The 12,778-nt window shown below is 39.1% G+C and overlaps 1 pseudogene; it reads right to left on the bottom strand.

The window, feature by feature from the left end:
- Window positions 1-1,646: 1,646 nt before the first annotated feature.
- On the bottom strand, window positions 1,647-3,573 carry LOC110320590 (annotated as a pseudogene).
- Window positions 3,574-12,778: the final 9,205 nt, after the last annotated feature.

The raw sequence follows: 12,778 nt of genomic DNA, 5'->3' as shown, positions 1-12,778 counted from the left end.
CCTAATCCCCTCTCTCCCTATTTCTATGAGGATGGTCTCCTACCCACCCACCCGCTCCTGCCCTAGTTACCTAGCCTCCCCCTTCACATATTTAGCCTTCACAGAACCAAAAGGTTACCCTCCCATTGATCCGGAGTCATAGGTCCTTCCATGTGTACTCTTTGGTGGGTAGATTATTCCCTGTGAGATCTGGGGTGTCTGGCTGGTTGATACTGCTGTTCTTTCTATGGAGCTGCAAACCCCTTCAGCTACTTCATTCTTTCCCCTAACTCCTCAGCTGGGGTCCCCAAGCTCACTCCCATGATTGGCTGTGAGCGTTTGTGTCTGTATTAGTTAGGCTCTCAGAAAATAGCTATATGAGGCTTTTGTCAGAAAGCACTTCTTGGCATCAGCAATAGTGACTGAGTTTGGTATCTGAATATGACCTGAATCCCCAGGAAGGGCAGTCTCCGTGTGGCCTTTCCTTCAGTCTCTGTCCCACTCTTTGTCCCTGTATTTACTTTAGACAGAAGCATTTCTGGTTTAAAAGTTTTGAGACGGGTGGGTGGTCCCATCCCTCAACTGGGGGGTCTGTGCCTAACCTCTGGATATGGTCTCTACAAGTTGTCACCCCCCCTCCTTTATTGGGTATTTCAGCTAATGTCATCCCCATTGTTTCCTGGGAGCCTTGTACTTTCCTGGCATCTGGGGCTTGCTGGTGGCTCATTTCTTTGAGGAACAAGTCTCATTTCTTTGAGGCCCATTTTCATTTTTGATTTTAACTTGGATAATCTCTCTGCTGTTTAGTTCATTTGTCTAGAGTTTTTCTAGCATGTTGATTTTCTTATAGAACCAACTCTTTGTTTCATTGATTCTTTGTATTGTTCTCTTTGTTTTTACTTTATTGATTTTACCCTGAAATTTGATTATTTCCTGCTGGCTACTCTTGGGTAGCATTTTAAGTTGTCCTAAGTTGCTAGTATGTGATGTCTCCTTTTCCTTTGTATGTACTTAATGCTCTAAACATTGTTCTTAGTAACGTGTTCATTGTGCCTTATAATTTTATGTATGGTAAACATTCATTTTCATTGAATTCTATAAAGTCTTTAATGATTTTATTTCTTTTTGAATTCATTTTTTTAAAAACTTTTAAAATTTATTTAGAGGATTGAAAAGAAGGCAAAACTAACCTAAGGCTAACGGACCACAGGCATCCTCTGTGTGAACAGTGAGGACCACAACGACAGGGACAGAGATCCAGTTATGTCCTGCCTGGTACAGGGAAGTTCTCACCACCATGTCTCCCCAGCCCCCAACACTCCCGTCCATATCTGCTCACTTTGAGAGAAAAGTTCTCCTTTATAGGTTTATACCAAACAGAGTAGCCAACAGAGATTTTAAGCAGTTCTGGAGAAAGGAAGAACAGTTATCTAGATCCAGCAAAGGATCCAGCTCCCAGGGGATACTTGGAGGCAAACAGCTAAGGTGCTGTGAGGCTGGAAGAAAGGAGCCCTGGGGAGAGACCTCTGAAGGGGGTAGGGGGTGTGTCATCATAAGGCAGCGTGGCTTCTCCTGGTTACCTGCACTTAAGTGTCTCACAGGGACTTTTCCTGAAAGCTGGCTTCAGGAGGGAGGGATGCCTTCAGGTTTTGCAGAAACAAGCCTCGCACGTGGTGTCTTAGGCTAGAAAGCTGTACCTTTCAAATAAGTAAGAGCCAACTACTAAACCATACACCCAAATATTAAGATACAAATGACTCTTCTAGAGGGACTTCCAAGACCCCACACATGATTATCTACGACCAGGAAACAATGACAGCTAAGGTCAGTGGTGGAAGAGCCAGAGATCCGTATGAGCCAAGACGATCCCCAGTTCTTCGCATGCCTCAGTCACAACCTTGTCAGCAGTAGATCCAGATGGAGCGACAATGTAGGCCACACCACTCCTTTTAGCTCGGTCCACATTATCCCTGAAAGGAAAGAAGGCGTCGGAGCTGACAGACACGCTGCTCAGTTTGTCCACCCATTCTTTCTTCTCTGCCTCCGTGAGTAACTCAGGAACCTCTTCGAACAGTGCTTCCCATTTCACCAGGTCTTCACCCTCACCAATGATGCCGGTTACATACTGATCAATGGCATTGGAGATTTCTGCTTTCTTTACCCCAGCTTTAAACTTCATGGACAGTACCCGTGGGTGGTGCCAGAGCCACCAAGAGTTTGCTTTGCCACCTGCAAGGCGTGTGCAGTGTATCCGAGACTGCTGTCCTGCTCCAATGCCAATAACCTGTCCATCCTTGGCATAGCATACCAAATTAGACTGAGTATACTTGACAGCGATGGTGGCGACAATGAGGTCTCTGAGTGCACACTCCGGCAGATCTTTATTCTTGGTGACAATATTGCTAAATAATGACTTGTCAATGACACCATTATTTCTCTTCTGGCTTAAACGAAGACCAAAATGAGTTCGAACTTCATTTTCATCTGGTTTGTAGGACTGGTTCATCTGAAGAACACAGTAGTTTCCATTTTTCTTTTTAGAAAGTATTTTCAAGGCTTCTTCTCCATATCCCGGAGCAACAATACCATCTGACACTTCTCTGGAGATAATTTTTGCAGTTGGGATATCACAAATGTCAGATAATGCAACAAAATCTCCAAATGAAGACATCCTATCAGCTCCTCTTGCTCTTGCATATGCAATGGCCAGGGGCGTGAGGGTCGGTTAGAGGTCATAGACCATGCAGACTCTGACCTCGTCCTCACTGAGTGGAACCTCAAGAGCAGCACCAGCTGGGCTGACGTGCTTGAAAGCTGGAATGTCTACTGCTCCTCTCAGTTCTGTCACCAGCTGCCAGGCGTTCAAAGCGTCACACAAGTTTATGAATCCTGGGGCTCCATTGAGAACTGTAATGGGAAGTTTGGGCTTCAGCGTATACAACTGGGCAGGAGTCTGATGGCGGTTCATCCCATATCGCAAGGGCATCTGAGAAATTCCTTTGCTGTACTGTTTCCTGAAGTAATCTGAAATCACTTCATCATATTGAGCGGTATGAGTGAATGCCTTCAAGGCCAAATGGCGCCGGGTCTCCAGGGAGGTGTCCTTACTATCAGAGCCCTACATCTCTGCAGCCACCCCCGCATAGTCCTCTGGTTCACAGATGACTGTCACTCAAGCATGGTTTTTGGCTGCAGCTCTCAGTAATGTCACGTTACCAATATCAATTTGTTCGACAGCTGCCTCAACATCACATCTGGAGAAGCCACAGTCTACACGAAGGGGTACAGGTTACAGACAACAACTCTTATAAGGTTGAAATCAAGCCTGGCCATGTTATCGGCATCTTCTGGAATGTTGCGTGCCAAGATCCCAGCATGGACCGCACAGGGCAAGGTTTTCACACGTCCCCCTAACATTTCAGGGAAACCTGTTAGCTCAGACTCATCTCTGACTGCCAGGCCAGCATCCCTGATCGCTTTTGCCGTGCCTCCGGAAGCGACCAGACTCAAACCAAGAGACACGAAACTTCTGGCAAATTCCACGAGGCCAGTTTTGTCAGACACACTGAACAGGGCAAGCTGGGGCGGAGCCATGCTGCACCGGTCACGGAGCCAGGGGACCGACAGGTCACGTGCGTATGCAGGGAGCTGAATTCATTTTTAATTTAGTAGGTAGGTAGTCAGTTTCCATGAGTTTGTAAGCTTTATGTTATTTCTGTTGTTAATACCTACCTTTAATTTATATTGTCTGATAAGGGAATTATTTAAATTTTCTTTGAGACTTGTTTTGTGACCAAGCCAGTGCTGTTTGGGGGTAGGGTATTGAAATCTCCCACTATCATATATGAGAGTAACTATGTCATTTAAGCTATAGTAGTGTTTGTTTTATGAAAATTGGTGCCCTTGTGTCATAGGCATGGATTTTAATAATATAAATGTCCTCTTGGTGTATTTATTCCCTTAATGAGTATGTAGTGTCTTTTGCTATCTCTGTTGATTAATTTTGGTTTGAAATCTATTTTTTTAGATGTTAAAATGGATACACCACCTTACTTCTTAGTTCCATTTGATTGGAATATTTTTCTAACTCATTTCTCTAAGATAACATTTATCTTTGATGTTGAGGTGAGTTTCTTGAGTAGTATAGAAGGGTAATTCCTGATTTCACAGCCTACATCTTTTTATTGGGAATTGAGACCACTGATATTAAGAGATATCTATGATCAATGATTGTTAATTTCTGTTATTTTGTTTTGCTGCATGTGGTTGTTCTCTCTCTCTCTCTCCTTCTCTCCCTCTCTCTCTGTGTGTTTCTTTGGATTATCCTGCTATGAGATTATTTTTCACCTGTGTTTTCATGGGTGGAGTTACCTCTTGGGTTTAAGATTTACATCTAGAACCTCCTTTAAGGTTAAGTTTGTAGACAAATTTCATTACATTTGACTTTAGCTTGGAATATGTTCTTTTTCCATCTATAATAATTAAAAGGTTTGCTGGGTACAATAATTTGGACTTGCATGTGTGGTCTTTTGGAGTCTTCAGCACATCTCCCCAAGTCCATCTGGGTTTTAGAGTCTCCATTTAGAAGTCACTTGTAATTTTGATAGGTTGGACTTTACAAGTTACTTTGTCTTTATCTCTTGAAGCTTCTAATAATTTTTTTCTTTATTCTGTAGATTTAGTGTTTTGTTTATTATGTGGTAAGGGTTTTCTATTCTGGTCCAATCTGTGTTTTGTTCTGTATGCTTTTTGTAACTTTATAGGCAACTACATTTTTAGATTAGGAATCTTTTCTTCTATGATTATTTGAAGATATATTCTGGGCCTTTGAGCTGTGAGCTGTGTTCATTTTCCTTCTTTTATACCTATATACTTGCTTTTTGTCTTTGTATTTGTGGTTTTTTTTTTTTTTATAATGTCCCAGTATTTTAGAATGTTTTGTGTCATAAAAGGAACTTTTTAGATTGAACATGTTTTTAAATCATTTATTCGTTCACATTTCAAATGAAATTCTCCTACCTGGTTTTCCCTCCACAATTCCCACTTCCCATCCCCCACATTGACTCTATGTGAGTGCTCCTTTACCCACTCAACAAATCCTGCCTCACTGCTCTAGCATCCCCGCAAAGGGAGGGGCATGAGAGGGAGAAAGGAGGGAGAGGAAAAAGCAGAGATTAGCTATGGGAAGGGACAGGAGAGAAATAAGGAGGGTCAGGAAATTGAATAGAAATATGTAGCAGTGAAAGATGGGGAACTGAGGGTAGCCACTAGAAAGGTCCAGAGGCCAGGAAAGGAAGAGGCACTCGGGACCCAAGGGGATGACTTTAGCTAAAATACCCAACAAAGGGGAATTAGAACCTGTAGTGACCATCCCCAGTAGATAGGCATGGCACCCAGTTGTGCGATGGGGCCACCCACACATCTCTAAAATTTTAACCCAGAATTGATCCTGTCTAAAGGAAAGACAGTGACAAAAAAAAAAAAAAAAAACTGCCCCACCTGGGAATCCATCCTACATGCAGACATCAAACCCAGAAACTATTGCAGATGCAAACCATGACGTCCTGGTAGAATAAGGAAAGAAAAAAAAAAAAAAAAAAAAAAAAAAGGAGCAAAGAATTAAAGAAAGGCAATTCTGATTCATCCCACCTGTAGATTTAACATTTTACTTGACTGATATATCCATTGCTTCTGTCATAGTTTAACTGTCTATTATTCTCTCTTCTATATTCATTGTATGATGTTTGTGAAGCTTGCCTCTGCGGTTCCTATTCACATTCCTAAATTTTTAATTTCCAGAATTTCCACGGTTTGTGTTCTTTGTTACTTCTATTTCCAGTTTTAGATCTTGAAGAGTTTTAATCTTTTCCTTTAACCGGTGTGTGTGTGTGTGTGTGTGTGTGTGTGTGTGTGTGTGTGTGTGTGTGTGATTTATTCATTTCCTCCAATGTTTGTTTGTATTTTCCTGGATTTCTTTATGGTATTTATTCAGTTACCCCTTAAGGATCTCAATAATCTTCATATGGTTGATTTTAAGGTCTTTTTCCCATCCTTTAGATATGATTGAATATTCAGGGCCTGTGGTGGTATTATAGCTGGTCTCTGGCAAAGGTATACTGACCTAGTTCATACTTACAGTGATCTGACATCTTGACAACTGGTTTTGGGGTGATTATATATTTAAATGCTGATTTCTGGTTTGTCTTTGTTGGGAGGTATTTAATTTCTCTTTCTTTGGATTTTCAGAGTCTGTTGGATATGTGTTGCCTCTTTTATTGTCATTCCTCACTGGTGTGTCATGAGGATTATTTAGAAACATTAGAGACTATTGGAAAGAGAACACCAGGTAGGGGTGGTCAGTGCATCCTAGGAAGTTTAGGATGTCAGGGAGGCTGCAGCTTTTGGTTTGTTGCATCACTTTGGGCAACCAGAAGTATTGGGTATGAGGGAACCAAGATAAGTGAGAAGACTTGCTGGCAGCATACCTAGTCTTCAGGCAGCATGGTCCTGCCAGAATTGTTGTGTGGTACACAGGAACCAGAGGGATATGGGGGCAGGAGGGTTGTTTTAGGGTTCTTTAGTAGCGGCATATAGAGCAGAGGAGATGTGGCACCTGGTATTCTGTTGTAACACTAGAATCAACCCTAAGGATTGGTTCTAGCATAACAGATAGAGTGGAGAACATCCACTGGGCAATCTACATGTTTTTCTGACAAATGTGGTCTTGTTGAGCAGCAGAGGTTCAACCAAGTTAGGAGTTGGGACAAAGCAATGAGACAGGGAAGAGAGATGAGGGTAGAAATGATCTGTGGAATCTACAAGGAAGAGCGAAAGATGAAGCCCATGTCTTGCAAAACTAGGAACAATCTTCAGGACTATGTCTGCGTGGACAAGAGTGTAGAATGTACTTCCTTATTGAGACAGGGTCTAATGTAGCCACAGTAGGCCCATCAGTAGCTAGTGGAAATAGTATTCTTCATCCTAAGGAAGAACTTGGAACTTCACATATTTTCCTATAAAAAGTATGGCTATATTGATATCTTATGTCACAACAATATACTTATGCAAATTAATAAGATCTTCATTATATATGTGGCCTACCCATCATTCTTAAACTGTATTATCTTAAATGATTTTAAGACCTTGTTTTAAAATGTTTCTTTAATTATTTTTCAAATCTCAACTACTAGACATTTACTTGATTTGACTTCTCTTAAATATACAAATGTATTCTTTGAAGTGCAAGCATAAAAATTCTAGAAATTTTAAACAAATTTGGAACACATCAGTGCTTCCTGTTTTAGCTCATTGACTCATCTTCTCCTTGGTGTTATAGCCATGTAACTGCCTTCTCTGTGTGAAAAGGATCCATTCTCTAATACATATGGCATATTGGCAAGATTCATATTTCCATAGTAATCAATTATTTATTATTTTGTACTAAGATAATTAGGAATAAATGGAATTCATTAGATTTGTAAAAACATGTGGAGGATTTATTAGACATAGAATATTATGTTGAATTGGCAGTAGATGCTTCTTATAAATTCTGCTCATATCTAAATATATCTATAGGAAATTTTCAAGATAGTTGAACATTAAATACATTGTGCCACAATGTCGACTTGTCTCTGCTTTCGATAGATAGAATAAATTAGACATTGGCTTTGGTTGAAAACATATTTTAACGAAGTAGTTGATTTTAAATCAGTAAGACATTACTTATTTGCTAAAATGGTACTGGATAAAGGGTTTAAAATATCTAATGGGCTTGAGCAGGGTGTACATTTGCTTTTTCCTTACTCCATCAATCTTTTCTACTCCTTATGTCCATTTCTGTCTTTATGTCATAGTCTGTCTTGTATTTCATGTTTAATTCATTCAGTTTTTATTGAAATCTAACTTTTATGTCACCTAAGTAAAATAGCTGTTTAATCATTATCATCATTGCCTTTATCCTAATATTCTTCTACATGATTAAGAAATTGTGTGGCACATTTTTAATTTTCATTTTAAAATTTTAAGTTTAAGAAAGGTCAAAGTGGAAAAAGGCATGTTTCTTAAAGGACACACTGTAACATCATGTTGTTGAATGCTTGCTGGCAGAATAAATAAAACTCCAAAAGTGAAAGAATGAATGACTCAAAATATTTTGCCAATCAGATTAAAGGCATTATGAATACATACATAGTCATTACTGTTGATGAGAATGTTGAAGGTGAGTTATCTATTAGAGAGAAAGGAAGATTTGGGGAGAGAAAGAGAAATCAATTATTTAAAGTGTAATTTCACACTGATGAACATGAAACATGTATATGTAGTTTTGCCTTGACCTGCAAATAGAGAAAGTACATTAGAGAAAACAACATTCATTTTTAATTATATGAATATTCAGATCCTTAACCAAAATATAATAAATGCAGCATATGGAGAAAAGTGGTTCCCTTTCCTCTTAATTAACTTTTTCTTTTTTGTGTGTTTGTTGTGTTATATGATATCTATATATGCCATTTGGTCTTTATCATCAGCAGCAAATTTACATTCTAGGAGAAGCAGAAAATAAATATTATATAACATAAATAAAATGACCATGCTATATGTCAATAAGTTTTTTGTTTGTTTGTTTGTTTGTTTTTAGAAGAGATTGAGAAAATCAAGTCTGGAATTCAAAAGGGAACACACATTTATATTCATCTAAAATTGTCTCTGAAAAGTTGATTTAAATAAATAATCTAAGTTCTGTGACCAGAAATAGTCCAAATCAAGCCTGAAGCACAGAAATATTGGATATAGATTCCAATAAACAGGAATTACTAAGTAATTTTAAAAGTCTTGGTCAGATACAGCCAAACATTGAACTGAGGTCAAGGAATCCTATGTAAGAGTAAGGGCAAAGGTGGGAGTGGGTGGATGGGTGGGGGAGCACCCTCAGTGGCAGGAGGAGGGGGATGGGATAGAGGGCTCCAGAGGGGAGACCTGGAAAGGGGATAAAGAAAACATAAAATAAAAGAAAAAATCAAGAGTAAGGGGAAAGACTGAAAGAACTGAAGTTGATGGCAGCCTCATAGGAAAACCAGCAGAGTCAGCAAACCTGGACCACTGGGAATTCCCAGAGATTAAGTCACAAAACAAAGAATACACACAGGCTGGTTGGAGACTCCAGGCACATATGTAGCAGAGGGCTGTGTAGGCATCTATTTTACACACCCTACTTTAATAAGGATTAAACCTGTCCTCTAGCTTACCACCCAGCAGAGGCAGTACAAAAGAAAGGTTATTAGGATACGGGGAAATGGGCTTGTTTAGTGATAGTCTTTGTGGTGATTTTAATGTTCATTTTTATCAGTCTAGTCCACCAGCAAACACTAAACATGAAGGAGCAAGGACAGCCCAGTCCACTTGGCAGACACCACAAACGAATCAGTAAGAGCCCTTTAATCAAGAAGAAACTGTGAGGCTTGCAAATCAGCCAGAGTCTGTAGATGCAGCAAGAACAGCAGAAATCTCATGAGAAGTTCTGTGGTGAGCATAGCTCTATGAAGTCACAAGGAAAGCTCAGCAGTGCAATGTATAGTGAACCAATACATGAGACATCAGCAAAGACTAGCGAGGCAGAGCAAACAAAACAATGCTCCAGCTCCCACTGTCTGTGGAGTCACATTTATATTCTTTCTAAACATCATGTGTCTTTCATGTGTTTGCTATAACAAAAACAAAACCTACTTTCACTAGGGTTAGCTTCAGCAAAGCATTCTTTCACATGTCTATCCCAGCAAAATATTACAATAACCTGAGTTTCCAAAGAAACTAGAAATCTCCACTTTAAGGTGGCCTTGTCTAACCTTAGTGTGATAGGATGAGCCTGTGGAGACTTGATGCTCCAAGGTGGTGGATACCTGGGGTCTGTGTGGGGCAACCTCTCAGAGGCAAAGAGAAGGGAGGATAGGGGGAAGAACTCTGCAAGAGGGGGTATTGGGTTGGTGGCCAACATTTGGGGTGTAAATAAATAAAGTAATTAATTAAATGTTAAAAAAAAGTTTGAGTGTACTGGTATAAGTACACTAAATATAAAGGATTATATTTCATCTATATTCCACATGTGCAATAGATTATAAAAATAAAAATAATGATGACAGAAAACAATTTGTAATATTTGCCTAAAATTCACAATAAAAGGAACTTTCAAGTATTTTCTTTTAAGATAATTTGATGTGTATTTTATTGAAACTAATGATGTCATTTAACTCCATTCTTTCCTATTCATTTTTTGCCTCAGTATTTTAGCCTGCTTCAAAGTGTGGTATTGAAATTGCCCATAAGGATTGTTATGTCCTCTTGGGGGTTTTTACTTGAACCATATTAAATATACTTCTTTACTTTTTTGGTATTTTTGGTTTGAAGTTCACTTTGGTACCTATCTGAATAGAATCCTTTTTGTTTTATGTTTTCATTTTCTCAGAAAATCAGTTATTACTGTGATACCAGATTGATTCCTGTCATTTTGTTGACTTCATCCTGTTTTGCTTCTCAGTCTCCCTTTGTTTCATTGATAACCTAACACTGTTTTTTTGTTTGTTTGTTTCGTTTTGTTTTTCATTGTCACCTCGAGGATACACTGATGCTTTTCTTCGGTTGGAAGTATCCCTTCCAATATCATCTATAAGGCGCTTTATGTGGTGATTAATCTATCAAATGCTTTTATCTTTGCTTTCTTTCTACTTCAATTAGATACATGGTTTTGCAGGGAAGAATATTCTGGTTTGGCATCTGAGGTTCTTCAAAATGTTATAGCCAGGCTTTTGGTATTTTGGTATCATTTGAAAAATTATCTACAATTCTGATGCATCTGGCTTAGATGTAACTAGGTCTTTGTGTGTTGAAGGTTTCAATATTCTTTCTTTGTTCTATATGCTCAGAGTTTAACTATAGTATGAAATAGGAAGTTTGAGTTTTGTTTGACTTTGTGTTTGTCTCCTTGTATTTAGTATTATATATATAACTCTTTCAGCTTCATAAGCATCAAGTTTTGATTTTTGTTTTTGTGTTTTCTTTTATAACTCTGAGATTTTTTTCTCTTATTTTGTTGAAAAATATTTTTTGTCCTTCAAGCTGGATTTCTTTTCCTTCACCGGTTTGGTTTTTCTGTAGTGCCTCAGAGTTCTGCAAGGTTTTTTTTTTTTTTTTTTTTTTTGGTTTTTTCGAGACAGGGTTTCTCTGTATAGCCTTGGCTGTCCTGGAACTCACTTTGTAGACCAAGCTGGCCTTGAACTCAGAAATCCGCCTGCCTCTGCCTCCCAAGTGCTGGGATTAAAGGCGTGCGCCACCACGTCCAGCTAGTTCTGCATGTTCTATTCATGAGCTATTAATTAGGACCTTTTCTTTGTGATCCAAAGTGAGCTGAGTGATTCATTTCCTCTACCTGGGTGTTGCTCTCTGATACTACATTTTCTTCTTGATCCTGTTTGAGAAATATCCTATTAAACATTTGATTTGACTTATTGAACTTTTATTAAACTTGAATTTGCTTAATTTATTTAATTCTATTTCATATTTTAAGTTGATTTTTTTCTTTTCTTTTTTTATTATTATTTTCTTTATTTACATTTCAAATGATATCCCAAAAGTTCCCTATACACCCCCCCCGCCCTTGCTCCCCTACCCACCCACTCCCACTTCTTGGCCCAGGCCTTCCTTTGTGCTGGGTCATANAAAGTTTGCAAGACCAAGGGGCCTCTCTTTCCAATGATGGCCAATTAGGTCATCTTCTGCTACATATGCAGCAAGAGACACAAGCTCAGGGGGTACTGGTTAGTTCATATTGTTGTTCCACCTACAGGGTTGCAGCCCCCTTCAGCTCCTTGGGTATTTTCTCTAGCTCCTCCATTGGGGACCCTGTGTTCCATCCAATAGCTGGCTGTGAGCATCCACTTCAGTGTTTGCCTGGCACTGACTTCTTGATTTCATTGAGCTATTTGTTTGTGGTTTAGTTGTCTTTATTTGGGTGTTTAATAACCTTCACTGAGTTCCTTGCATGAAGTTATATATAATACTGAAATCAAACATTTTATGTATCATTGTGCTTTCCTTATAGACTACCGATTTTGGAAGAGATATATATTCTTGAATTCTAATGTTGCATGTGTTTTTGGAACGAGACATGGGCATCTGGATTAAAGTTGCTGATGTGGCTTTTGATGATGTCCTCTGTCCAGTCTTTGCTGTTTGGAATTTTTATTTTGTTTGAAATTCCTACAACTTGTCAAGTTTAAGTTCAGCTGGATGCTGCTTAAAGTTCAGTTCTGATTCATCTCATTAGTAACATGAGGTTAAAGTAGAGGCCCTAACTCAACTACAAGCTTCTGCATCTACTCATAAGGATAAACTTTTCTTAGAGCTGGTATGATCCCATTACATTTCTTTCTTTTTTCCTATTTATTTATTTATCTATTTATTTAATTTTTTATTAGATATATTCTTCATTTACATTTCAAATGCTATCCCAAAAGTTCCCTATACCTTCCCCCTGCCCCTGCTCCCCTACCTACCCACTCCCACTTCTTGGCCCTGGCATTCCCCTGTGCAGGGTCATATAAAGTTTGCAAGACTAAGGGGCCTCTCTTCCCAATGATGGCTGACTAGGCAATCTTCTGCTATATATTCAGCTAGAGACATGAGCTCAGGGGGTACTAGTCAGTTCATATGGTTGTTCTACCTATAGGGTTGCAGCCCCCTTCAGCTCCTAGGGTACTTTCTCTAGCTACTACACTGGGGGCCATGTGTTCCATCCAATAGCTGACTG

This window comes from Mus pahari, chromosome 4 (genome assembly GCF_900095145.1).
Source record: "Mus pahari chromosome 4, PAHARI_EIJ_v1.1, whole genome shotgun sequence".
NCBI classification, from domain to species: domain Eukaryota; kingdom Metazoa; phylum Chordata; class Mammalia; order Rodentia; family Muridae; genus Mus; species Mus pahari.
This window is presented reverse-complemented; position numbering and strand designations above follow the sequence as displayed.